This window comes from Lactuca serriola, chromosome 6 (genome assembly GCF_051521515.1).
Source record: "Lactuca serriola cultivar US96UC23 chromosome 6, Lser_US96UC23_V15, whole genome shotgun sequence".
NCBI classification, from domain to species: domain Eukaryota; kingdom Viridiplantae; phylum Streptophyta; class Magnoliopsida; order Asterales; family Asteraceae; genus Lactuca; species Lactuca serriola.
Window position 1 is genome coordinate 85,230,182 of NC_136413.1, and position 24,983 is coordinate 85,255,164.

A 24,983-nucleotide genomic window follows, 5' to 3' on the forward strand; every position below is an offset into this window, starting at 1 on the left:
AAGGGTGACCAAGAATTATTAGGACATTTGCATCTTCCTTCATATTTAAAACGACAAAGTCAAATGGAAAAACAAATTTCCCAATTTTTACCAAAATATCCTCCACGATGCCCCTTGGATGTGTCACTGAACGGTTAGTCATGTGAATTATCATTCTTGTAGCCTTTAAATCCAGAAGATTTAGCTTTTGGTAGAATGAAAAAGGCATTAGATTTATGCTAGCTCCAGAATCGGCTAAGACATAAGTCTTCATGTTGTTTCTAAATTCACACGAAAGAGTGAGACGTCCAGGATCTTCCGTCTTCTTTGGTAAATCTCCCAATATCACTCTAGAACTCTGCTCATTAAGAATCACCTTGGAATTCTTCTCTAGCTGCTGGCGAGTATCTAATATATCTTGCAATAACTTAGCATATCCAGGAACTTGGGACAATGATTCAATGAAAGGGGTATTAAGTGAAATACCCTTTACTTGCTCCATAAAATTTAAGTGTTCTTGCTCCAATGGATGAATATGAGCTCGAGACGAAAATGGTAAAGGAGGACGATAAGCTTGCACATTGGCTTAATTTTTCTGATCATACCCTCCCTGCGCCGTAAGCCTTGGATGCACACGTCATGAGTTCCAAGTTTCAGCGATATTCTTTTCTTTGAGTTTGGACTTCTTTGGCTTTGGTCTGGTCTGATTTGGATTGACTTCAAGGGCTTCAAGGAACTCAGAGATGGTATCCTCTTCAGTTTCGATTACCATTACATGTGGTTGAGGCTTTTTCTCGGGAATTTTTGGAGATAATTTTTCATTTACCAAAGTAGTTAATTGTCCAAGTTGGGCTTCAATATTTTGGATCGATGCTTCGTGATTCCTCAACAAAGCTTTCTGGTCTCTCATGAGATTTTGATGTTCCCTTATCATTGCATCGGTCTCATCGTTTCTTTTCTCCGAAGCCTCCATGAATATTGTTAGCATGGACTCAATATCAACTTTCTTTTTAGGTGGTTGCTCTTTTTGATAAAAGCCTCTATCAGGTTGCCTATACTTTTCTTCTGTTTGCTTCTTATACCCATCATATGGAAACAACTCTTTCTTTGGTTTCCTCCAATTTTCATCATACTTATCTCCACTCGAATAGCAAACTTTCACCTTCTTATTTCCATTATCATCCAAGTGGAAATCTTTTGTCAAGTGTGGACCATTACATCTTTCACAACCAACTCTAATAGCATGAATTGACTGGTCCATCTTTGTCATTCTTCGGTCCATAGTGTTTAGCATGGCTAACACAACTACCATATCTTCAGAAGTTCCACTACCAATTCCCTTTGCCCCATCATGTCTAGGATTATGGTACTCACGAGAATGCTTGTAAAATTCTTCAATTAATTCCTTGATTTCAGCCGGATTTTTCTTAGTCAATGGCCCTTGAGAATCAATGAGTTGCATTGTCATGACATTAACCCCATCATAAAAGATAGAAATTTATTGTTGCTCATTCATGTCATTTTGGGGGCAATTCCTTATCAGTCCCTTATAGCGTACCCATGCTTCGTATAATGACTCCCCCGGTTGTTGTTTGAAATTCGCTATAGCTTTCTTGTGGTTAAGAACTTTGGAAGGTGGGCAAAAGTGTTCCAAAAATTGCTCACGCATCTGCGCCCAAGTAGTTATTGCTCCGGGTAGAAGTGCTTTTAGCCAATCCTTAGTGGCTCCCTTGAAAGTAACGGGAAGCATTCTTAGCAAAATTGTAGTTCGTGGAACATTTGGGATGTTAAAATAGTCAGCAATGCCATTGACTTCATCTAAATGCTTGTAAGTATCCTCATGATCATTCCCAGAAAATGGTACTTCTTTTTGTGCAGACAGAATGTGTCCCTTCAGCTCGAATGTGGCAGTGGCTGGAATCACGGGCTGCACTAGATCGGGAACGGTTTCCTCTCGGATTCTCTTCTTGTATGCCTCCATGGACATATCAACAATGTTTTCCATCTTGTTTTTTGGCTCGTCATTGAAATCAATTTCTTCAAATTCAGTTTATGTCTCATACTTGGCTTTTTTTGGATTGGGATTTTATTCAAAGCTTTCAATCTTGCTCTTGTCCTTATTCTGATTGCTCGACCCTCCTACGTTCTTCCCTTTCTTCTTTCCAAAAACTGATTTAAGGTCTTTGAAAGGAGACTTCTTTGGTGGTTGATTTTCTCCTACATTCTTATCCGTCTTTTTGTAAAGGGCATACTCTGGATCTTCAAGCGGTGGTATCAAATGTGTGTTGGATCCTCGGGTCATGAACTACTGCAACAAAAACAAAAATAAAAAAATAAAAATGAACAAAAACTACTTAAAAATGCTTACTGTCTACTTACCACGACGTGGTAAAGGGAACCACCTCGTGTTGTCGCAACTAGTCTAAACAAAAAAAAACGAAAATGACCGATCTCACGTCGTGAGTTAAGTACTGCAATAAAAAACTAATGCAAAATTTTAACTTTTTGCAGGTTTTACCCCACAAAAAGGATAGACTAAACTAAAGCAAATAAATTTAATAATCAAATAAGTCGGTCCCCGGCAACGACGCCATAACTTCATCCGTGCAAATAGCTACACCTAATTTTAGATACTATCCTACTAACTATTCGACCCAGGGTAGTGTACCCTTTCGCAAATAGTATTACACAAAATTAGGGTATCGATCCTAGGGAATGGAATTAATTATTTAACCTACTTACTATTAAATCAACCTAAAATTCTAAGCAAAAGTAAAATGGTTTTTTATCTGATTTTGCAAGTTTAGACAAACTTAATTACTCAACGACTATTCAATGAAATATTCAAAACACTTCTATTAGTTCGAATCCACTTTCCCTCAATAGTTAGCTATTAATTATGGACAATTCTCATTGGTTACCAATTAATATATTATTAGCAATTCGAGTCCAAATTTACTAATGTTGAATTAATTCATGTAGAGCTATGCATGGTCATACATAATTTAACACATGATCAATTATTAGATAGGATTGAAGCTATGTAAGATTGAGTTAACAAACACAATTATGGTCACAATATGTGTTCTCCAGCACAACCAAATTCAAATACTTTAATTACTTATCTAAGATTGGTTCGATCTTAGCTCTAATAATCTAATGGTCACTAAATTACTAGGTAATCAAATTCATGCAGATTAATCGTCACTAACTACATAGAATATGAATTAAAGCAATCTAGTATCAAATTTAGCATGCTAGGTATAAACAATAAAACACAAGCCATTAACCAACTAGAAAAATCCATACTAACATAACCAAACCATGAGTTCCAACTTCATCTAGCTAACAGAAGCAGCTAGATTTAGATACTCATAGAAACAATCAAATACGTAAATTTCATAATTAGAAACATAGTAATGTAATAAACTAAGAATAAAGTAGATCTTCTTCTTCCTCCTTGGTTTCTGCCTTCTTTTATTATGAAAAACGACTTCTAAAATTTCTATTCTCTCTGGGTAACCTCCTAAATCCGTAAGCATCAAGAGTATTTATAATATTTGAAATCACCCTCCTCACGCCGTGAGAAAAGGCATCTCACGTTGTGAGCTCAGTATTATTTTGTATAGAACATGGATTCTTGCTTCTGGATGCTTATCTTCTAGAATCTCCATGTTCATGCCGTGAGACATTGCTGATGGGTTTTGAGCACTACAACATTCCTATGGTGTACATGCAACCCTAATGCTTCGGATCTATGCTTTTATCAAGTTATACATGCAAATCAAATTCTCCAAAGCATGAACCCTAACTAGCATGCAATTTTGGAAATCATAACATAAACAAAGGTTAGAAGAATACCTTTAGCTTGTAGTTTGTAGATCTTGACCTTCAAGAGCTTAGTGTCTCAAATGTTGCACCTCTAGTGAGTCACAAACACCAAATAACAAGTTGGAATAATGTAAGAGAGGTTGAAGGCTCAAAATTCGGCTAGGGTATTCTCTTGGAAAGCTAGTGGCCGATTTTACGAGCCCTAGGGGTTCCTTATATAGTTGAGCAATTAGGTATTTGACTGAAACCCTGATTCTCCGTTTAGGGCATAAGAAATCCAATGGATCCTTCCAGAAGGCCTCTTATGGACGAATTCTATGCGCGCTACACATATATTTCGTCCATCCCTTCTTATGGATCCATAAGCCCAACCTTACAACTATCATATAATTGCAATACCGGTCCCCTTAATTCAATTAGTCTCTTTTAATCACCAAATTAATTTATGATGAATACTAATTAAATAATATGATTTCTCAGTTAATATATTATTCTTATAACATATTAATAAACCAAAATTAACCTCTTTCTTCATTATTCATCCAGTCAAGTTGCTATGGTTAAGGCAACCCAAAAGGATTATGCTACTATCGGGTCAAGTACATACCAATTATAGTTATGGGCTTAGACACCTAATCCAAAAATTACAACTCACGTCATGAGAACGAATTTTTGCTGAATTCTTCATCTTTTAAGCTTTTAACCTTCAAAGTTCTGATCCCTGTCGCTTTTAGTCCTTATTCTTTCAAGATGACTTCTTTTGGCTGCAAAATGTAATTTAGTCTTATAAGTACCATATATCTATGAAGATAACCAAAATATGTATAAAAATATATTCAAATATTGCCTAAATATATGTATAAATATGGCAAGATCATCAGATATAGCCCTTCACCCATTCCAAATAATCCAGAATTTCCCTCTTTTACCCTAGTCCTAGAAAACCCATATTCATGTATTTTTAAAGATGCCTAAAATCCAAATTATTCTCAAGAAAGCCTCCTAAATATTACAAACCAAATAGAAGACTATAAAAATATTATGACACCTCTTCCTCAACAAAAAATCCAAAAAAGAAAAGATCCGATGAAAATACTCTTCAAGAAGCAGTTAGTAAAATGGTTCAACAAATATTGAAGACTATGATTCGAGATTTAGATGATAATTCAGAAAAAAAAAAACTATTGTTGAAGATGAACAAAGAAGAGACACTCCTATGCCAGCTTATTTGTCATGTCCGAATGATAATGTATCTAGCGAAGAAAGTGGAAGCAATAATTCAGAAAATCAATTGGATCTAAATGGAGACAACAATCAATCATACGGTGCATTTTTTTTTGATTCGATTGCCAGACATAGTCTTGACACTTGAAGATTTTTTTTTACTATTGAAGATTCTCTAGAAGATAAAAAAACAATAATTTTAGTCAACAATGATAGACAAGACATTTACTATTACAAAATTCCATTTCAAAGAAGGCAACAACTTCCATTATGAAGCATTGATGGAAAAGACCTCCACCACAAATTTCCACCGTCTAAATTTATGGAGACAACTTTATCAAGGACACTTGTGCATTTTTCAATAGTTTTGGTGATATTTTCCCTTTCAAATTCCCTATATAAAGAAGCATTTGTTTAGAAGTTAGACACAACTACTAAGAAGCAAAAAACCTCTCACCTTTCACTCTTGTAAGATATCCAAGTTTGCATGTAAGTTTCTTTCCTTTATTTACTTTTAGTTTTTAAGGGATTTCCCGAAATGGAAAACCTTTAGTCCTTTAATATCATGTAATTTTAGTTTGAAGTTCCTATATGTTTGTATCATATTTTATTTCTCATCTGTAAGTATATTGTAAAATATATTGTAATATAAAATAAAGTTTGTTTAATAAAAATATTGTCTATAATAATATTTGTTAATATCTCATCTTAATAGTGTTATAATCTTTATTTCTTACTAAGCGGCCCACATATTGGACAGACGAAGAGCCACAGTGAGCCTATTATAAAGTCCTTTTCTGATGGGGAAAGATATTCCCTAGAGATTATACAATACAATATATATATATATATATATATATATATATATATATATATATATATATATATATATATATATAAATATATAAATATATATATATATATATATATATATATATATATATATATATATATATATATATATATATATATATATATATGTTAATACCTTTCCCCACCAGAAAAGGACTTCATAATAGGCTCACTCCGGCACTTCGTGTGTCCAATATGTAGGTCACTTAGTAAGAAATAAAGATTGATTATAACACTATTAAGATTAGATATTAACAAATATTATTATAGACAATATTTTTATTAAACAAACTTCATTTTATCTTACAATATATTTTACAATAGACTTATATATGAGAAATAAAATATCATACAGACATATGAGAACTTCGAACTAAAATTACATGATATTAAAGGACTTAAGGATTTTCCTTTTGGGAAATCCCTTAAAAACTAAATGTAAATAAAAGAAAGAAACTTACATGCAAACTTGGATATGTTACAACGTTTATACAACAAAGTAGAAGAATAACTTCAAGAACTTTTAAGTGAATGGGTTGAAAGAGTGAGAGGTGAGAGGTTTTTTGCTTCTTAGTAGTTGTGTCTAACTTCTAAACAAATGCTTCTTTATATAGGGAATTTGAAAGGAAAAATATCACTGAAACTATTGGAAAATGCACAAGTGTCCTTGATAAACTTGTCTCCATAAATTTAGACGGTGGAAATTTGTGGTGGATGTGTTTTCCATCAATGCTTCATAATGGAAGTTGTCGCCTTCTTTGAAATGAAATTTTGTAATAGTAAATGTGTTGTCTATCATTGTTGACTAAAATTATCATTTTTATTTTATTTTATTTTATTATTTTTCTATCTTCTAGAGAATCTTCAATAGTAAAAAATCTTCAAGTGACAAGATTGTGTCTGGCAATCGAATCAAATGAAAATGAACCATCTGATTGATTGTTGTCTTCATTTAGATCAAATTGATTTTCTGAAATATTGCTTCCACTTTCTTCGCTAGATACATTATCATTTGGACATGACAAATAAGCTCACATAGGAGTGTCTCTTCTTTGTTCATCTTCAACCATGGTTTTTTTTTGAATTATCATCTAAATCTGGAATCATAGTCTTTAATATTTCTTGAACCATTTTATTAACTGCTTCTTGAAGAGTTTTTTCATCGAATCTTTTTTTTTTTGGATTTTTTCTAGAGGAAGAGGCTTCATAATAATTTTTTTATGGTCTTCTATTTCATTTGTAATATTTAGGAGGCTTTCTTGAGAATAATTTTTATTTTGAGCATCTTTAAAAATACAGGTATCTGGGTTTTCTGGGATTAGGGTAAAAGAGGGAAATTCTGGATTATTTGGATCGGGTGAAGGGCTATATCTGACTAAGAAATCTTTGTGTTTTCCTGGATCTCCAAGTGAATCCTAAATTTCTATTGTTTGTTTATTTGAATTTGTAGAGGAAAATGGAGTCCCCTGTGTCTCCTTACTTTTGTTTGTAGAGGATCAGGAGTCCTCTATGTCTCTAAAGAATTTAGCAATCCCATTGCTATCACCGGATTTGATAAGTCTTTACCAATTGTTGAGTCGTTGGACTCACTGGACTAGCTAGTAACTTCTCTGGCTTACTAGTACCTTATGTATCACTCATTGGGGAGTGAGTACCCATCTTACTCTTCTTTCCGGGATCAAAAGCGGATCCGATAGAAAGATTTATTACTTCTGTTTGTTGAGAATGAAAACTTTTTTTATAAATTGTTAATTCTATTAATTAGATCTTGTTTTTCGTTTCTAAGCTTGTAGATTTCTTCATTTAAAAGTTTGTAATTATTTTTCATGGTTTCATAGTGATCACAAATAAAAATTTGACTTGAATCTCTAGTTACTGAATAAGTAACCAGAGGTTCTACATAATGCTTAAGAGAGTCTGATATATAAAAATTCATGCCTAAATGCATTCTTGCTATTGTTATAGCTTGTTGATAATCATTAAATCCTTTATATAATGGATCGGTAAACCATTGTATGGCTTCAATGACTTTTATCCATGTGTGGAAGAAACCTGTCTTCCTACCCTTCAAAACAACATAAAACTTAAAACGATTGTGAGTTTGGTTAAAATGTTCTGATAAAGCATTTAAACATGCATTAAAATATTTTCTGTCTTTAGGCTCACGTCCATAAGCTATCCATAAATTATCTAATAAGCATTTTTCTTCTTTACTAAGAGAAACATGTGGTAAAGCTTTAAAAGAAATATTAGTATTTGGGAAAATTTGTAAAGTTTGATTACCAAATATAATATTATCGTAATAGTTTATGTTTGAAGATTGTATTGGTCTTGCTGCAAAAGAATTTTTTGATGGAATTCCTTCTAGCCTTACCATACCACGAAATGGTGGATGACCTCGAGGATTACCTAAATTGGACCTACACATCTGAGATGGAAAAAACATAATTAATTTTTCTATAAATTTATTTTCTAATAATCTACTTAAAATATCAGTGCCTTATTATCTTTTCCTTTAATGTGTTCTATATTAATAGTTAATCTGGTGTTGTTTATTCGACCTAAGAAATTTAACCATCTTCTTCTACTACTTTTTTTACTTAATCCATTCATTTAATTGTAAAAGGAAATAATAGCTTTACAATCATTTATAAGAGTATTTCTTTTTTAGAAATGATAAATAATTCAAAACTGTCTAACGTATAATTGATGGCAAGTAGTTCTGCATCTATACTACTAATATTACCTTTTTCTTTATATTTATCACTATTATATCTACAAATTCTTTCCAAACTTTTTTCACTAAATTTGTTAGGTTTACAACAAAGAATTGCCCCCTAACCTTGACCACATTCATCTGTTTCTATTATCAAATAATTTGTATCTAATGGAAGTGCTAATTCTGTGAGGTTTTTAATTTTTTTTCTTTTAATATTTGTACTAATTTTATATCTTCTTGACTAAAATATCTTTGACCTGTAATAGATGTTTTAGAATATAAAGTTCCAGCTATGTTTCCTAAATCTTTAATAAATGGCCTAGCATAATTTATTAAACCCAAAAAATTTTGTAAGTATTTTAAAATTTCTAACTTTTCAGTAAAATCTAGAGCATTTGGGTTATATGAGGTTGTAATTCTATTTTTCCTTCTCATATGTTAACTCCTAGAAAATCAATATAGTTTTTAAAAGTTGCGTCTTCTTCTTACTTATGATCAGACCATGTTTAATAAATTATGAGAATATGATTTGCAAGTGTCCTCTATGTTCTTGTATATTTTTACTAAATACTAAAATATCATCTATATATACAATAGCAAAAATTTTATGCTTGTTAAATATATCTTCCATTTTCTTTGAAATATACTAGGAGCATTTTTTTTAATCCAAAAGGCATGACTAGCCATTCGAAATGTCCTTCTAGACTTGTAAAAGCAGTCCATTCTATACTATTAGGATGCATTTTTATTTGCCAAAAACTAGATTTTAAATTCAATTTGCTAAATACTTTACAATTTTGAATTCTATTGATTAGAACATTTTTTTTCTGGTATGTTATAAGAATCATCTATTGTATTATCATTTAGTCTTTTATAGTTAATTACCATTCTACTTTTTCCTCTTACTATTTTTAAATGTTTTCTTAATATGAATGATGCAGATCTATGAGGACTATCGGATCTTCTTATGATTCCTAATTTTAATAATTATGAAATATGTAATTTGAAATCATCTATATCTTCATTAGTTGGTTCTATATTTTTAGTTCTGATTATGCACTCTGGATTTTTTATTTTTAATTCACATACTATTTTATCATTCTCCCAATATTTTAAAACAGTTTCTCCTATTATTTCCATTTTCTAGTTTTGAAATCAATTGATATATTTCTTGTTCGGTTACTAAAGTTGTATAAACTTGCTCTGTATTTATGAAATTATAATCATCTTCTACAAAATCATCTATTTCACTATTTGTTTCTTCTATATCTTTTACATCTTTTCTTTCTTCTACTAATTGACATTCATTTTCTTCTTGACACTTATAGGTTGATTCTATTTTACTAGTCTCTCCATATTCAATTTGTGGAGGAAAATATGTAGTTGTAATAAGGGCAAGAATAGAATGTTTTTGAAAAAGAAGATAATATTTTGAGATTGTCAGAGCACCATGGTCTTTCAAAACAAAGCTTAAACCAATAATAAAATCAATGTTTCTTAGGTTTAGTTTTTTAACCCATGTCTTGGGTGGCAGAATATATTATTTTCTCTAACAACAATTTGTATCAAAACATATTTTAGATACAGGTTTTAATATATTCTGATAAATATGTATTCCTCCATCCATTTGTTGGGCTGAAATAGGATCATTAATTTGTGTAACATAACTTTTTGTACTAAAAGCTTCATTTATAATGCAATTAGTACATCTTGTATCTACAAAAGCTAAACATTCTATTATATGTGTATTAATTCTTATTTTACATTTTACTTTTAAAGAAGTTACATTATCAGTATTACATATAGCTTGTGTATAAGAAGGTACTATATAGTTTTGTTCTCCAAGTATGTTTTCTTGAATAATATTTTTTCCTTTGATATTGTTTCCAAACGCATCAATTTTTTTCTGTATTAATTTTAGAGTATCTTCTATAACTTCTATTCTTTTTCTTAAAAGTTTTATTTCTTGTTTTTCAAATTCTATAAAAATTTGTTTATCAATTTTCTCTTCTATCTTAATAAAACTTTTTGTTTCTAAACAATTTATACAAGCTTCTAAAAAAATGTTTCACATCGGGCTCTTAAATTTTTATGAGGATAAAATTTACAAATAAAACATGAGATACTATCTGATCCTAAACTCTTTTGCCAATTATGATTACAATCTTCTATATTCATTAATTCATATCCTTCTTCACTAGCTGAATCTTTATATTCTATATATTCTTTTGACAATTCTTTAATGGTATTACATCTTGTATTCTTCTTTTGTAACAGAATGGTTTAATCTATTGAGACTATACTATAAATTGATTCATCATCACTAATACTTTCAGGTACATGTATTAAATATTCATTTACACGTTCTATTAATATATTATTTTTCTCATGATTATTTTGTCTCTTTGGACAATTTCTAGCTAGATGTTCAGTACTATTACAAACAAAACAACTAAGTTTGTTTTTATTATTTCTTTTTGGTTTGAATTTTCTAACATGTCTTTTTTCATCTAAATATGGTTTCCTTCTATTAGATTTTCTTAAATAATATTTCTTTTGGTTAGCTTTCTTGTACTTCACGTAGTTATTACTTCTTTATGGTTTATTACTTAATCCATAAGTTTGGGGGTGTATATATTTCACTACAAAATTTGTAATCAGTATATTTTAGTTGTTTTTGTATTTGTAAATCTACGCATTTTTCTTCTAATATTTTTATTATAAATTGAGCTCGTTGTGTTATAGTCCATAAATTAGTTGGATTATTTTTAACATTTGGTAATTCATTTCATTTTGTATGAATTTCTAGTCCTAAGGGTCCTGGTAATTTAAGAAATAAAATTTCTCTTATCTCTTTATTAAATGTGTTTCCTGCAATAGTAGTTAGATAAACATAATGATTTACAATTTTTTAACATATAAGCCACCAGTCCAATTCTTTAAACTTAATTGTTCTAAATCTCTAATAGTCTTTTTCTAGACTTCTACAGGTCCTAAATTTGGATATGCCCCAGTTATGAAAGCATGTATTTTGTTAACAAAGTTATAAGGATTACTTTCTAAAATTTTAAATTTTATATATTCTTCTGTTTGTTCATATTTATAAGTTTCCCATATTGCTTTTACACTTTCTCCTAAAAAATGTTTCTAAATACTTATACATTTCTTCTGATTCTAATTCTTGAAAATTTCTATAGTAATTTTCTATTAGAGTACTTTTCCAAACACCTATAACATTTGTCCATGTTTGGGGAACATGTTCTGTTAGATTTAAAATATATCCTTTCTGGTATGCCTGAAACATTATTGGTTAAGGGTTTTTCTGCTCCTTTTTCTACATATTCAAAATATTTTGGTGGATTGTTATATTTAGTATAAGGTCTTTGTAACGTCCTGTTCTGAATCAATTCCTAATTCGAGGCTGTGGCTCAAAGAGCGATCATTATAAGGATTAGGGCCTTTGAAAATGTAAGATTTAGGCCCATTTGGATGTGGGTAATTGTAACGCCTGTGTTTCCGGGCTTGCCATTTTTAGCAATGTAATAATCTAGGTTAACCTTTGTAACCCGTTTTGAAATAATAAGAGTGTATTATTTGAGTATTATGGGTTTTGTGCTTAATTGCTTAATTATGTGGTTTGATTAATTAAAAATAAAAATAAGCATCAAAATTTAAGTGTAAAATAAACTTGATATCTTTGGATAACGTTGTAGTAGTTGAAACGAGGTTTCCGAATATATATAAAACGCCCAAATCTGACTTCGTATGAGGAAGTTATGATTTATCGAAGTTTCGGCTTAGCGGTATGCAGCCTGAAATACTCGATTTGAGATCGAGCGGTTTTTAGCCGAAGCAATCTAAACGAGGATCGAAGGTCTCGTTGTTGGTATCGAAGCGATAAAAAGTTAGGCGAGAACGGACGTCAAACGAAGAAGTTATGAATTTATAACGAAGTTTTTCTGTCCCGGACTACTAAAAATAAATAATAAAAATAAATTCAAAATTAGCCGACAGAGTCTAAAAGAAAGTTGTAGAGCGTAGTCTCACCTTTGCGTGGACATAAAGAACGTCGAAAACGGAGTTCGTATGAAGAAGATATGAATTTCCGAAGTTTATTAAATAATTAATAATTAAATTTAATTATTAAATCCGGCATTATCCGAAGAGGAGTCATCGGACTCATCTGAAGTACGCCCAGCGTACAGCGAAGCATGACACGCCTCGCACTCGAGTTTTTCGGATACATAAGCAATGACGATTCTGAGGCAGTACGCCTCGCGTAACGCAGTACTCCCCGCGTACTCCGAGGCTCCAGCCTCCTATAAATAGGATGCGAGGGCAGCCGAGTTCTTTTGCTCTTTTCTCTCTTCTCTCTCCCGTTTTACCTCGATTTGCGTGCCAGAAGTACCCCGAAGCCCCGGTAATATTCTCGAGCCCCGAAGCAAGTCCCGAGATCCTGAAGATCCCGAGAGGTGCGATTTCCGAGTCGAAGCTCTGCCCGCGAGAAGTTCGATTTTTGTAGAGATCTTCCAGATCTGCTGAGGATTACTACTTCTACAAGCCGTAGTGTTGTCTGATCTTCTTCTGATCAAGTGAGTGTATACTACCTTTCATAAACACGATAATAATACAAGTATGGTTTGAGTGTATTAAGTATATTGTTGTTTATGTTTATAATTTTGTTGTTATAAGTGTGAATGTATATTTATTCTCTTCTATCTCATAGATCTGATTTACTTTCTATGAAATACGTGTTATGTGGGTGTGCCTCATCTGTTATGTGGAATATGTATTGAATGAAAATGATATACAGGTTTTAAACTATGTATGAAAATATATATTTTTATCTACTAATATGTTGGGTAGAACATGGGTAGATAGTTGGTGTGTAATAAACAGATGAGAGGCCTCGATGTTGTTGTTGTTGTTGTTGTTGATCTAGTTATTCAGCGGAGTATGGATAACGACCACGGACTCTTTCTAGACAGTCCAGTGGAACGCTAGCAGGTTCATAACCTGTAGGTGTTGTGAACGATGTGTTCACCGGTGTACTCTATCCCCCTCATGGTTGCCTTTAGGATATCTATTGTTGAGGAAACCCCTTAGCAGTAATGTCCGTCCCGATGAAAATCCTAGATTAGGTCCCTTGAGATAGATGTTATTTTAGGGACGTAAAGTGAGGATAACGGGAATGGGTAATCGGGATAGTGATTGGTTGGTGAAATTAAATATAATTTATTTATTGTGGGTTGAAAACCCTATATGCTCACCAGGCTCCCAAGCCTGACCCACTCAGTTTTATTTGTATTACAGGAAGTGGCGCAAGGGCGTAAGTTGGATGAATCATCGAGTTGTTTTGTTTACAAGTCTGTATATGTATATATTTGTTGAATGACTTGTAATGTTATCGTTTTTGCTTTATGGTCTGTATCGGAACATGACATCCCGAGTTTTGATTATATAATGAAAATGCATCTCTTGATGAAATGCTTTGATAAATATTATTTTATCATGTTTTGTTTTGGGAACAAATTCCGCAACACTTTTAAATCAAAAGGATTTACTCTGAAATTATTTTAAAAAGCATAAATGAAATCGGTCTTTTCTGGCCGTGATTTTGGGGATGTCACAGTAATGTAGATATGTGACCCAATAGTTCGGTTTGCACTTTGGAGTCAAAGGGTAAAATAGGAATCTAGTGTTTCAGACTTCTTTTATGAATTATGGATTTTAGTTCGATATGATTTAAATCAAAAGTAATTATATAGGGTTGTAGATCTCCTCAATACCTTTCTATGGATATAAAGAATGTCGAAAACGGAGTTAAAACGAAGAAGTTAGACCGTTTGAAGCTTGGGTGGTTTTGGGCCAAGCTGAGTACGTTAGGCATACAAAAAGGTGTACGCTAGGCGTACTAATGGAATCCTGGGTACGCTGGGCATACCAGGAGTACGTTGGGCATACGTAATCAGTGCCCAAACCCTATTTTTGTGGTTTAAGCCCTATTTAAGCTCCTTAACTCTCCCCCCCCCCCCCCCCCCCCCCAAATCCACTCCATTCTCAGCCTCCACCCCTCCAACACCCCTTTCATGAAACCCTAACCTTAGATGAGCCTTGTGAGCTAGAAGAAGGTGATTTTGAGTGCTTTGTAGTATGCATGGTGCACCTTGGAGAAGAAGGAACTTCTTGTAGAAGTGTTGGTTGCATTGGAACTTGTAGATCTGGACTTTGTTCACCTTGATCTATCTTCTAGAGGTATAAAGTTTGAATCTTGATGATGCATTTGTTAGATCTAGCTAGTTTCAGATATTATGAGCTTTTGGTCATTTAGTGCATAAATTTTAGATCTTGAAAGTTTGTGACCTTGTTATGGATAAAGTTGGCAACTTTATCCATCTAAACATCATTGTGATTCAGATCTGAAGGTTGGAGACTTGGACTTAATGGATTAAGTTGAAAAAGATGCACTTTTGGTCCCATTTGATGCTTAAATGCTATATCTTGGTGGTTTGGACCATTCTAATGGATAAAGTTGGAAACTTTACCCATTATGGAGATTTTAGGATCCATAAAAACGTAATATTGATCCTTCTATACCTTCCATGAGAGTATCACGATGTCTTAATGGATTAATAAGTTAAGGTTTTAGCTTTTGGACCTTTTCTAGACATGGAAAGTCGTAAAGGTGGAAACTTTATGACTTAGAATGATGTTATGGGACGGGATCTGAATGTTGGATGAAAGGACTTAAGAGATTAAGCACTTAATGGAAAAGTGCCATTTGGCCAGGTACATCGGGCGTACCTCCGAGTGCGTTGCGCGTACTCGTATGGGGTCCTGATTCTGGTTGGTAAGTACGCCATGCGTACGAGCTGAGTATGCTGGGCGTACTCAGCCTGAAGTTTGATTTGTTGACTTTGACTTCCGTTGACTGTTGACTTTTGACAAATTTTGACCCTGTGCCAAACTTGATGGTTTGGCCTATTAACTAAGATTTTATCTGGTTCTGGTATTGGTAGCTAGGAAAGGCGGCGGGGCAGCAACTAAAGATTTCTTCCGGGTAGCTTCTACATTCGAGGTGAGTCTCCTTACTGTTTGTATGGGTCGAAGGCACCAATGTCGGTCCATTTGGTTTATGTATTGTAGGAAGACCTGGGGGTTAGCCCTAGGCATTATGTATGAAAGGCCAGAAGGCAGCTCCTGGCACACTGTATGTTATTATGTATGGTAGGAAGCCCTGAGGGCTATCCTTAGGCATTATTTATGAAAGACCAGGAGGTGGCTCTTGGCACATAGTATGCTAATTAGCTAAGTAGAGTAGTATGTATGCTAGTTGTCTTTGTGATGCTTGCATGGAAGACCATGAGGTGACTCTTGGCACTTATCTGTAAGACCCAGGGGTGGCCCTTGGCTTGGCAAGAAAGACCATGTGGCGGCCCGTGGCATAATAGCAAGACTATGTATCGACACATAACATCTTTATTGATTATGATATATGTATGATATGTATGGCTCATGGTTATGTATGACGGTATGTGATTTATACGCTTAGATGCTAGACAATATCTGGACTCGTTACGGACACTACGAGTTCATAGTGATGCCCTTCGGACTGACCAACGCACCCACACTATTCATGGATTTAATGAATAAGGTGTGTCGTCCTTACTTGGATCAGTTCGTCATCGTCTTCATTGATGACATACTTGTCTATTCTCGGAGTAAGGAGGAGCATAATGATCATCTACGACGAGTCTTAGAAACCCTACGATCAAAGAAGTTATATGCGAAGTTCTCTAAGTGCGAATTTTGGATCCGAAGAGTTGAATTCTTAGGACACGTGGTTAGCGAGGAAGGAATCCATGTGGACCCATCCAAGATTAAAGCTATTGGGAACTGGTCAGCACCGAAGACGCCTACAGAAATTCATCAATTTCTAGGCCTCGCTGGCTACTATCGCAGATTCATTCAGAACTTCTCTAGGATCGCGAAACCCCGTACCACATTGACCCAGAAAGGTGTGATCTTTAACTGGGGAGAGAAACGAGCCTTATGCACCGCACCAATACTGTCCCTCCCCGAGGGGACATATGATTTTGTCGTATACTGCGATGCGTCCAATCAGGGACTCGGTTGTGTCCTGATGCAACGAGGTAAGGTCATCACCTATGCCTCTAGACAGCTAAAGACACATGATGTTAACTACACCACACACGACCTCGAATTAGGAGCGATTGTATTCGCTCTAAAGATCTAGAGACACTACATGTATGGTACGAAGAGCACGATATACACTGACCACAAAAGCCTCCAACACATACTGAACCAGAATGAGCTCAATATGAGGCAACGACGGTGGGTCGAGCTACTCAATGATTATGACTGTGAGATTCGTTATCACCCGAGAAAAGCCAATGTAGTAGCAGACGCCCTAAGTCGAAAGGAATATTCCGGTCGAAGAGTCAAGTCATTAACAATGACTATCCATTCGCATCTATCCGCGCAGATTAAGGAGGCTCAGCTCGAAGCTTTAAAAGCTGAGAATGTAGTGGGAGAATCCCTACAATGAATGGATAAGAACTTGGAGGTCAAGGGTGACAGAGCCTTATATCGCATGGACCGAACCTAGACACCGCGACAAGGTGGCTTCAGAGACTTGGTCATGAAGGAAGCACACAACACCCGGTATTCCGTTCACCCAGGTTCAGATAAGATGTATCTGGACCTCAAAAAGTCATACTGGTGGCCTAACATGAAAGTAGAGATTGTTACCTTCGTGAGCAAATGCCTTACTTGCGTCAAGGTCAAGGTCGAATACCAGAAGCCATCAGGTCCACTTCAATAACCGGAGATACTTGAATGGAAGTGGGAGCGGATCACTATGGATTTCATAACCAAGCTACCGAAGACAACAGGTGAGCTTGATACCATATGGGTCATCGTCGACAGATTGACCAAGTCCGCGCACTTCTTACCCATCAAGGAAACTGATAAGATGGAGAAACTTACAAGAACGTACATTAAGGAAATTGTATGACTGCATGGTGTTCCCATATCTATTATCTCCGATAGAGATAGTAGGTTTACTTCAAGATTTTGGCAATCACGGCAAAACGCCCTAGGGACGAGGCTGAACATGAGTACAACCTACCATCCTCAGACCGACAGACAAAGTGAGAGGACTATCCAAACCCTAGAAGATATGTTGCGAGCCTGTGTGATCGACTTTGGTAAGGCATGGGATACCCACTTACCCCTTGTCAAGTTTTCCTACAACAACAGTTATCACATGAGCATCAAGGCAACTCCATTCGAAGCCCTCTATGGCCGAAAGTGCAGATCCCCCCTGTGCTGGGCTGAGGTGAGTGACACTTAACTAGCTAAAGGACGAGTTCTTGACAGTGCTCTCCCAGGTCCGGAAATCCTTCGAGAAACGATCGAGAAGATTGTATAGATTCGCGAACGATTAAAAGCCGCTAGAGATTGACAAAAAAGCTACGCAGACAAACGAAGAAAACCTTTGGAATTCCAGGTAGGCGACCGAGTCCTTTTAAAAGTCTCACCTTGGAAGGGCACGATACACTTTGGAAAGCGTGGAAAACGGAATCCACGGTACATAGGGCCTTTCGAGATTCTCGCTAGAATCAGCCCTGTAGCCTACAAACTCAATCTACCCCGTGAACTCAGTAACATACACCCTACCTTCCACGTCTCGAACTTGAAAAAGTGCCTATCTGACGAGACACTTGTAATTCCAATAGATGAGATCGAGATCGACGAGAGCCTCAACTTCGTGGATGAACCTGTGGAGTTATGGACTGGGAGGTCAAACGAACGAAACAAAGCCGCATCCCAATTGTGAAGGTTCGTTGGAACACCAAGCGAGGACCGGAGTTCACTTGGGAGCGCGAGGGTCAAATGAAACTCAAATATCCTCATCTCTTTGCTTAGTTGTATTGTAATAACTTAGCTACTTAAATTCTAAATTTCGGGATGAAATTTCCTCTAACGGGGGGATGATGTGACAACCCGAAATTTATTCCGTCACTGTAACCCATTTTCGCTAATAAAATAATTTTTATTATTATTTTCGTTAACATTTGGGTTAGGCAAATAAATTAATGTTTTACTATATTTTATTTCATAAGTGTTGAAACGAAATAAAAACACGTGTAACGCCCTCGAAATTATTTGGAGAAAATTTTACTTTACGACTAAGCCGAGTTACGACCATTTAATCGGGTAAAATTTTTAAACTCCGTTTAACGTCGGTATTAGGTGGATCCCCACCTGGCCGCCAACTCAAGCCCTATATAAGGGTTGAGTGGCTTCAACTTGAACCTTTTCTCACTCCTATAAGCTTTCTCTCTCTACTCTCTCTCTACAAGTGGGTTTTAGCCAAGAAACACCTCATTCAAGCTCCAAAACCGTAAGTAATCCTTCCTAGCATGTTGTTTAGCTTTGTATCCATGCAAATTCGGGCTTTAATCACCCAAATACCTTACAAACTCGAGTTTACGGTTGGGGAACATCTCCCAAAACCGTGAACTCCCATAAGGGGGTTTTGAAGCCCCCAAATCCCTCCAAAACCCTTCTAATGTTCATCTTTGACTTAGAAACTTGCATGCATGAAACTAGAAACCCAAAATCATGCCTTTAGGGGAGTAACACATGTGTTTACGGTCCATGAATATCCATGACCCGTAAACACCAAAACCGTAAACACCATAAAGGGTGTTTTGGTGTCCCTAACTCCTTCCTTAGCATGTATAATGGACTAGAAACTTGTACGAATGAGCCTAGAACCACAAAATACAAAGGAAATGTTGTGCCCAAGGGTTTACGGCCGTAAACCCTAGTTTTTACGACCGTAAACTCCCAAGGAGTGGTCCAAGGACCGCAAACTCCAAGGGAGCACCCTTTTGAACCCTAATCACTTCCCAAGACCTTTGTTTTGACCTTAGAGCCCTTTCTAGTGATGCAAGAGACCTTTAAACACACAAACTCACCATTCCCATGAGTTTAAGGCCATAAACTCATGGGGGAGGTGGTCTCTTAACCACAAACTCATGTTAGGATAGTCACTTGAGGTGTAAATTCCATAGTGAGGCCATACACTCTATGAAAGCAACCCCTAGCACTCCTTGCACTTGTACCAAAGTGTTTTCATGCACTAAAGGGTCTTTACTTGCTAAATTGGTGATAAAATGACTAATTAGACACCATCATGTGCCACTATATGTTACATAGGATCCATGGGAGTGTTCAAGTCCTCACTTGACACCTAGCATCCTACCCGGCATCCCATCCACTCCACTCACTGGAGGTGAGTTCATACCCCTTAATTAACCTTTCAAATGTTTTTTAAATGCTTTTAGGGGGGGGGGGAATACAAGTTGAATCCAACAATTTATAGTATCAATCACATGTGATTTGTAACTTACAATCAAAAAGGATTTCTATACTTTTAACCGCTTTGCCATCAAAACTGCTTTTAATGTTTATCAAACCGATTTTCATGTTAGTTTGTTATAAAAAATATTTTCAAACTCTTTTAAACTTCTTATGTTTTTAAAATATATCCACACCAATATATTTATATAAGTAAGACTTGAAGGACGTAGGACTGATAGCTCGCCTTAGTTCCTGTTCTTGTTTGATTGGGGTCTTACGGTATATTGTTATCTGTCCGACTGTCGTTGAATTCTTAGTTATATATTGTATGTATTTGTGTTGGATATGAATATTCTCACTCAGTTCAATACTTTTGAGTATCCAAGAATGACTGTAACATGGCAATTAACTATAATAGGTATAGTTAAGGTTTACCACTCCTCACTACCATTACTATGATACTTACCACGGTTAGTACTATTATGAGTCTCTACATGTTAAGTACTATACAAGAAGAATACTATATACTATACAAAAGAACACTAAATACATTATACCGAGAAGCACACTATACACTAATACAAGAGAACATACTAAAACAGAATGTGATACACTATTCCTTTATACGGCACTTTGTTGCGCCTTCGTCGTGTAACCTTAGTCTCCTGGAGGGAGAGCGGACTCTACATGTATAGATCTATACAGGGCGGACACTCACACATCCCGACTGCTAGCTACAGTCCGAGCCGACTAGGCCCATGGATGATAACATGCTACCACACTACGTATGACCTGGAGGGTCATGATACATTCAATCGCCTATCCGCCTGGTTACACACAGATTCACATTCGGAACCCTAAATTAACAAATTATGAATTAAAGGTAGAGTAGTCTCCCCGAGGTGTATTAAATACATATCGCTACCTAGAGTCTGCGGTTAATTACTATCCAATCGGCAGTATCACTGCTGGAATAATACATTATTTTCCCATTTACTTTGTCCAAATGAAGTCCAAACTATATTTTTATAATTGAAAGTCTAATTGGGAAAACTTTTATACACTCAAAGGATCAAACCTACAAGTAACCAAGTCTTGGAAGAAGACTACTTTTACTGGAAAATATAGGATTTTCTAGAGATTCACACTATTTTCAAACTTGAGAACAACTTTCATGATATACAATTGTAAACACTTTTATACAATCAATGACACTAAATTCTTATGAACTCACCAGCTTTATGCTGATACTCGTTTTCAAAATAACTTGTATTTTCAGGTCGTCAGTTGACAGGTACAGGTGCAACTTTTGAGAAGACGGAGCACATACACAACTCCTCTTTATTTTGATTATACTTTTTTGTGTCTAACAAACTGTACAGAACACACTTGTATTATAATTACTATATTAATGAAATGGATGTTGTTGCTTGTTTTTACTATTATGCATTGTTATGATATTGTACATGGCGTCCTCCACCCCAGAACATATTTCGCCGTTCTAGGTTTTGGGGTGTGACAGATTGGTATCAGAGCTTTGTTTATAGTGAATCAAATATATCAACCTATAAAAGATATACGAACTATAAACACTTCGTGACTAAAATACTCTGACCAAGAATATATACTTTTAAATACTAAAATATTTAACTAAGTATATATATACATATCAATTAATACAAAGGATCAATATCATACTAGAACAGAACAAAAGTACTAAGATTGTTGGACATCACAATTGGGCTTAGAGACACATGGTCACATCTAGGCGGATGTAGCCTGATCAACTACATTTTCCTAAGAGTGACTAGCATGTGCCTAAGAGTGATTGTGGTGTTGCAACAAGTCTAAAAACTTACCACACTACCACAAGAACGTTAGAACAAGAATAATATAGGAGTATTGTGCATTCTATTAACTACATATGTGATAACTAAAAGGGTCGTTATTAGTAAGGCAATAGTTGCTAAGTGGATACACCACATTTACATGCGACTAAGGCACTATAGACTTAGAATCTGTGATCTTTGCTTCATTTCCTGTTCTTGTTTGATTGTGGACTTAGGGTTAGGGTCACTTATTCGAAGGTCTATCCTGCTACGGTTACATGTAATTGGTATGCACTGTGTGAGTATTGGGTCGGCTAATAATGATCATCTTATAAGTAATCTAGATTAGTGCATCTATTAACCTTCCTTTCCCCATTCTCGTGTAGATAGCATGGCTGGCTTCCACCATCCCGGCGATCCGTACTATCCAAACCAATGCAATGGGGGATGGCTCGATGAGGAGCTAGAAGTCAGCAACCTGCTCCCAGTAGCTCCGAACCCTAACCCTCGTCCAACATTTCGAGGTCCCACTCCCATGTGAGCAATAACCTTGAACCGATGGAGCGATGAACATGGTTAACCTTTACCTTTCAACGGAGACTGAAGCTTCTACAACATAAGAGAGGGAGGTTCGGCGGACCGAGTCTTGCCCATCATCGTCCATAGGATTTCCAGGAACGTTGAACATGGTCAAGCAGCCATTGTCAGAGTTGTGGAAGTTGATGCCAACTCTAACCTTAACATTGTTCGCATCCGCCAATTGGAAGAAGCTATGGATAGGACGAGGAGGACCAATGAGGCTCTACAGCAACAACTAGCTGCATCCCGAGCCGAAGTTAGGGAACTCCGAGCACGTCAGAGGGCTCATGAACGACATCTTTAGGAAGTTGTACGCCAACTGGCTGATTTGAGGGTTCGCCCAATGGGTACCCGTCCCCGGTAGAAGATGTCAAATCATCTCTCTTTTAATTAAGGACTAGCCTTTACTTTTCTATGCTCGATAGAGCACTTGTCTGTAAACATTCCTAAATTTGAAAATACTTTACCTAGACTACTAGACTGCCAACATTTTCCCTTATGGTTTGATGTAAGACTTACTGTTAGGTCACTATTCCCGAACTCATATTACATCATGAGAAAGTTTACGCCTTCATATTTTTCCTACTTTGTTGCTATGACTCTCTTTGATAATTGGACTATGTTGATTTAGTCCATGAAACGCTCTTATCATACTCGCAATAGACTCTTACTATTGTCATCATCTCTATGAACGTTTAGTAAAAGATGCCTCCTCACAAGCGCCCGAACAGAGGCAGACCTGCGACTGAAACCCCACCTCCACCACCTCCTCCTCCGCAGTTCGATCCGGTGCTGTTTCAGACAGCTGTGACAGCAGCCATGGCCCAAATGAATTCTGGCGATGCTAGTGGAGCCGGAATGGGCACCAACTCCAGACATGGTGAAATCCATCCATGTGCACAGGGGTGTACCTATAAGGATTTCATGAACTGCAAACCGACATTTTTCAATGGGACCGGAGGGATCCTTGCTTTGTCCCAATGGATCGAAAGAACTGAAGCCGTCTTCAAAATGTGCTCATGCCCCGAAGAAAACAAAATAAAGTTCGCTACTGCCACTTTCACTGAAAGGGCCCTGACACGGTGGAATGGCCATGTCAATTCACTCTCTTTAGTAACAGCCAATGCCGTGGGCTGGGATACACTGAAGGACCTACCGAGAAGGGAGTACTGCCCTAGAGGTGAGGTTCAGAAGCTTGAGGAATAACTCTGGAACCTCAAGATGAAAAGGACAAACATAGTGACTTATACGGCCAGGTTCTGCGACCTAGTAGCTATGTGCCCTAACATGATACCTTCTGAAAGCAAGAAAATTGAACGATACATCTGGGGTTTAGTGCCCCCGTATCGAGGAAACGTCCTATCATCACACCCTGCAACCTTTTACAGCACCAAAGAATTGGCCCACAGGTTGGTTGATCATGAAATTCCTTCCACCCCATCAACAGCAACTGCCACCGCACCGACCAAGACACCCGACAACAAGAGGAAGCGGTGGGACAAGAAAACTCAACCCTCTTCCAAAAACCAACAGATTGTGGTTGTCCTTGCTACCACCACTCCTGCTACCCTTGTACCAGCAAAATCCTATGCTGGAAACCTGCCCAAGTGCCCAAAGTGCCCTTTCCATCATAACGGCCCTTGCCGTGAAATGCACTGCACTAATTGCGACCGGAAGGGCCATACCGCCCGGTTTTGCAGATCTCCACCCAAACCCATTTCTCAAGTCTCCGGCTTGGGAGTAAGCCAGGGCTGTTATGGCTGTGGCGAAGTAGGGCGTTTCAAGAAAAACTGCCCAAAAGCTGGGAATGCAGGAGGAACAGGGAGACTACTTGCTATTGGCCACAACGAAGCAGTAGCAGACCCCACAGTAGTCATGGGTACGTTCCTTCCTGATATCTCTTATGCTTGTATCCTATTCGATTATGGAGCAGAAAGAAGTTTCGTGAACCATAACTTTAGGCAATTACTTAAGCAATCCCCACAACCACTAAAAGAAACATTCGTCATAGAAAAGGCTAACGGAAAGACAGAGAGTTCTAACGAAATTTACATAGGTTGTACCCTAACGCTAGATAATCATTCGTTTCCAATCGACCTCATACCAGTATCGATCAAGAGTTTCGATGTCATTGTGGGCATGGACTGGTTGAGTCTCCATCGTGCTGATATCCTGTGCTTCGACAAAGCCATCTGCCTAAACCTATCAAATAATGAGACTTTGTTAATATACGGAGACAAACCCAATATGAGTCTTCGAATCATCTCGAGTATTCAAGCCTAGTAATACTTACGTAAAGAATATCGTGCGTTCCTTGCACACGCTGTCGACACGAGCCAGAAAGCGAAAGATCTAAAAGACTTCCCCGTAATATGCAACTTCCCCGATGTTTTTCCAGAAGAGTTACCAGGCTTACCTCCGCAACGTCAGGTCAAGTTCAGGATCGACTTAATTCCAGTAGCTACCCCGGTAGCTAAATCAACCTATCGTCTAGCGCCTGCTGAGATGCAAGAATTGTCCGGTCAACTTAACGAGCTGCTCAATAAGGGTTTTATAAGACCAAGCTTCGCACCCTG

At 36.4% G+C, this 24,983-nt stretch overlaps 1 long non-coding RNA gene and 1 other non-coding gene across 3 annotated transcripts; both read left to right on the top strand.

The window, feature by feature from the left end:
- Positions 1-1,493: 1,493 nt before the first annotated feature.
- Positions 1,494-1,600, top strand: LOC145060618 (small nucleolar RNA R71). The gene has a single exon (XR_013686835.1). It is a non-coding gene; the product is annotated as a small nucleolar RNA R71 (small nucleolar RNA).
- A 4,419-nt stretch (positions 1,601-6,019) lies between these two features.
- Positions 6,020-7,721, top strand: LOC145059456 (uncharacterized). Of its 2 annotated transcripts, none has more exons than XR_013686782.1 (2): positions 6,020-6,437; positions 7,186-7,721. It is a non-coding gene; the product is annotated as an uncharacterized LOC145059456 (long non-coding RNA). The 2 variants fall into 2 exon arrangements; XR_013686783.1 differs by lacking the exon at positions 7,186-7,721 and adding an exon at positions 6,501-6,727.
- The last annotated feature ends 17,262 nt before the right edge of the window (positions 7,722-24,983 follow it).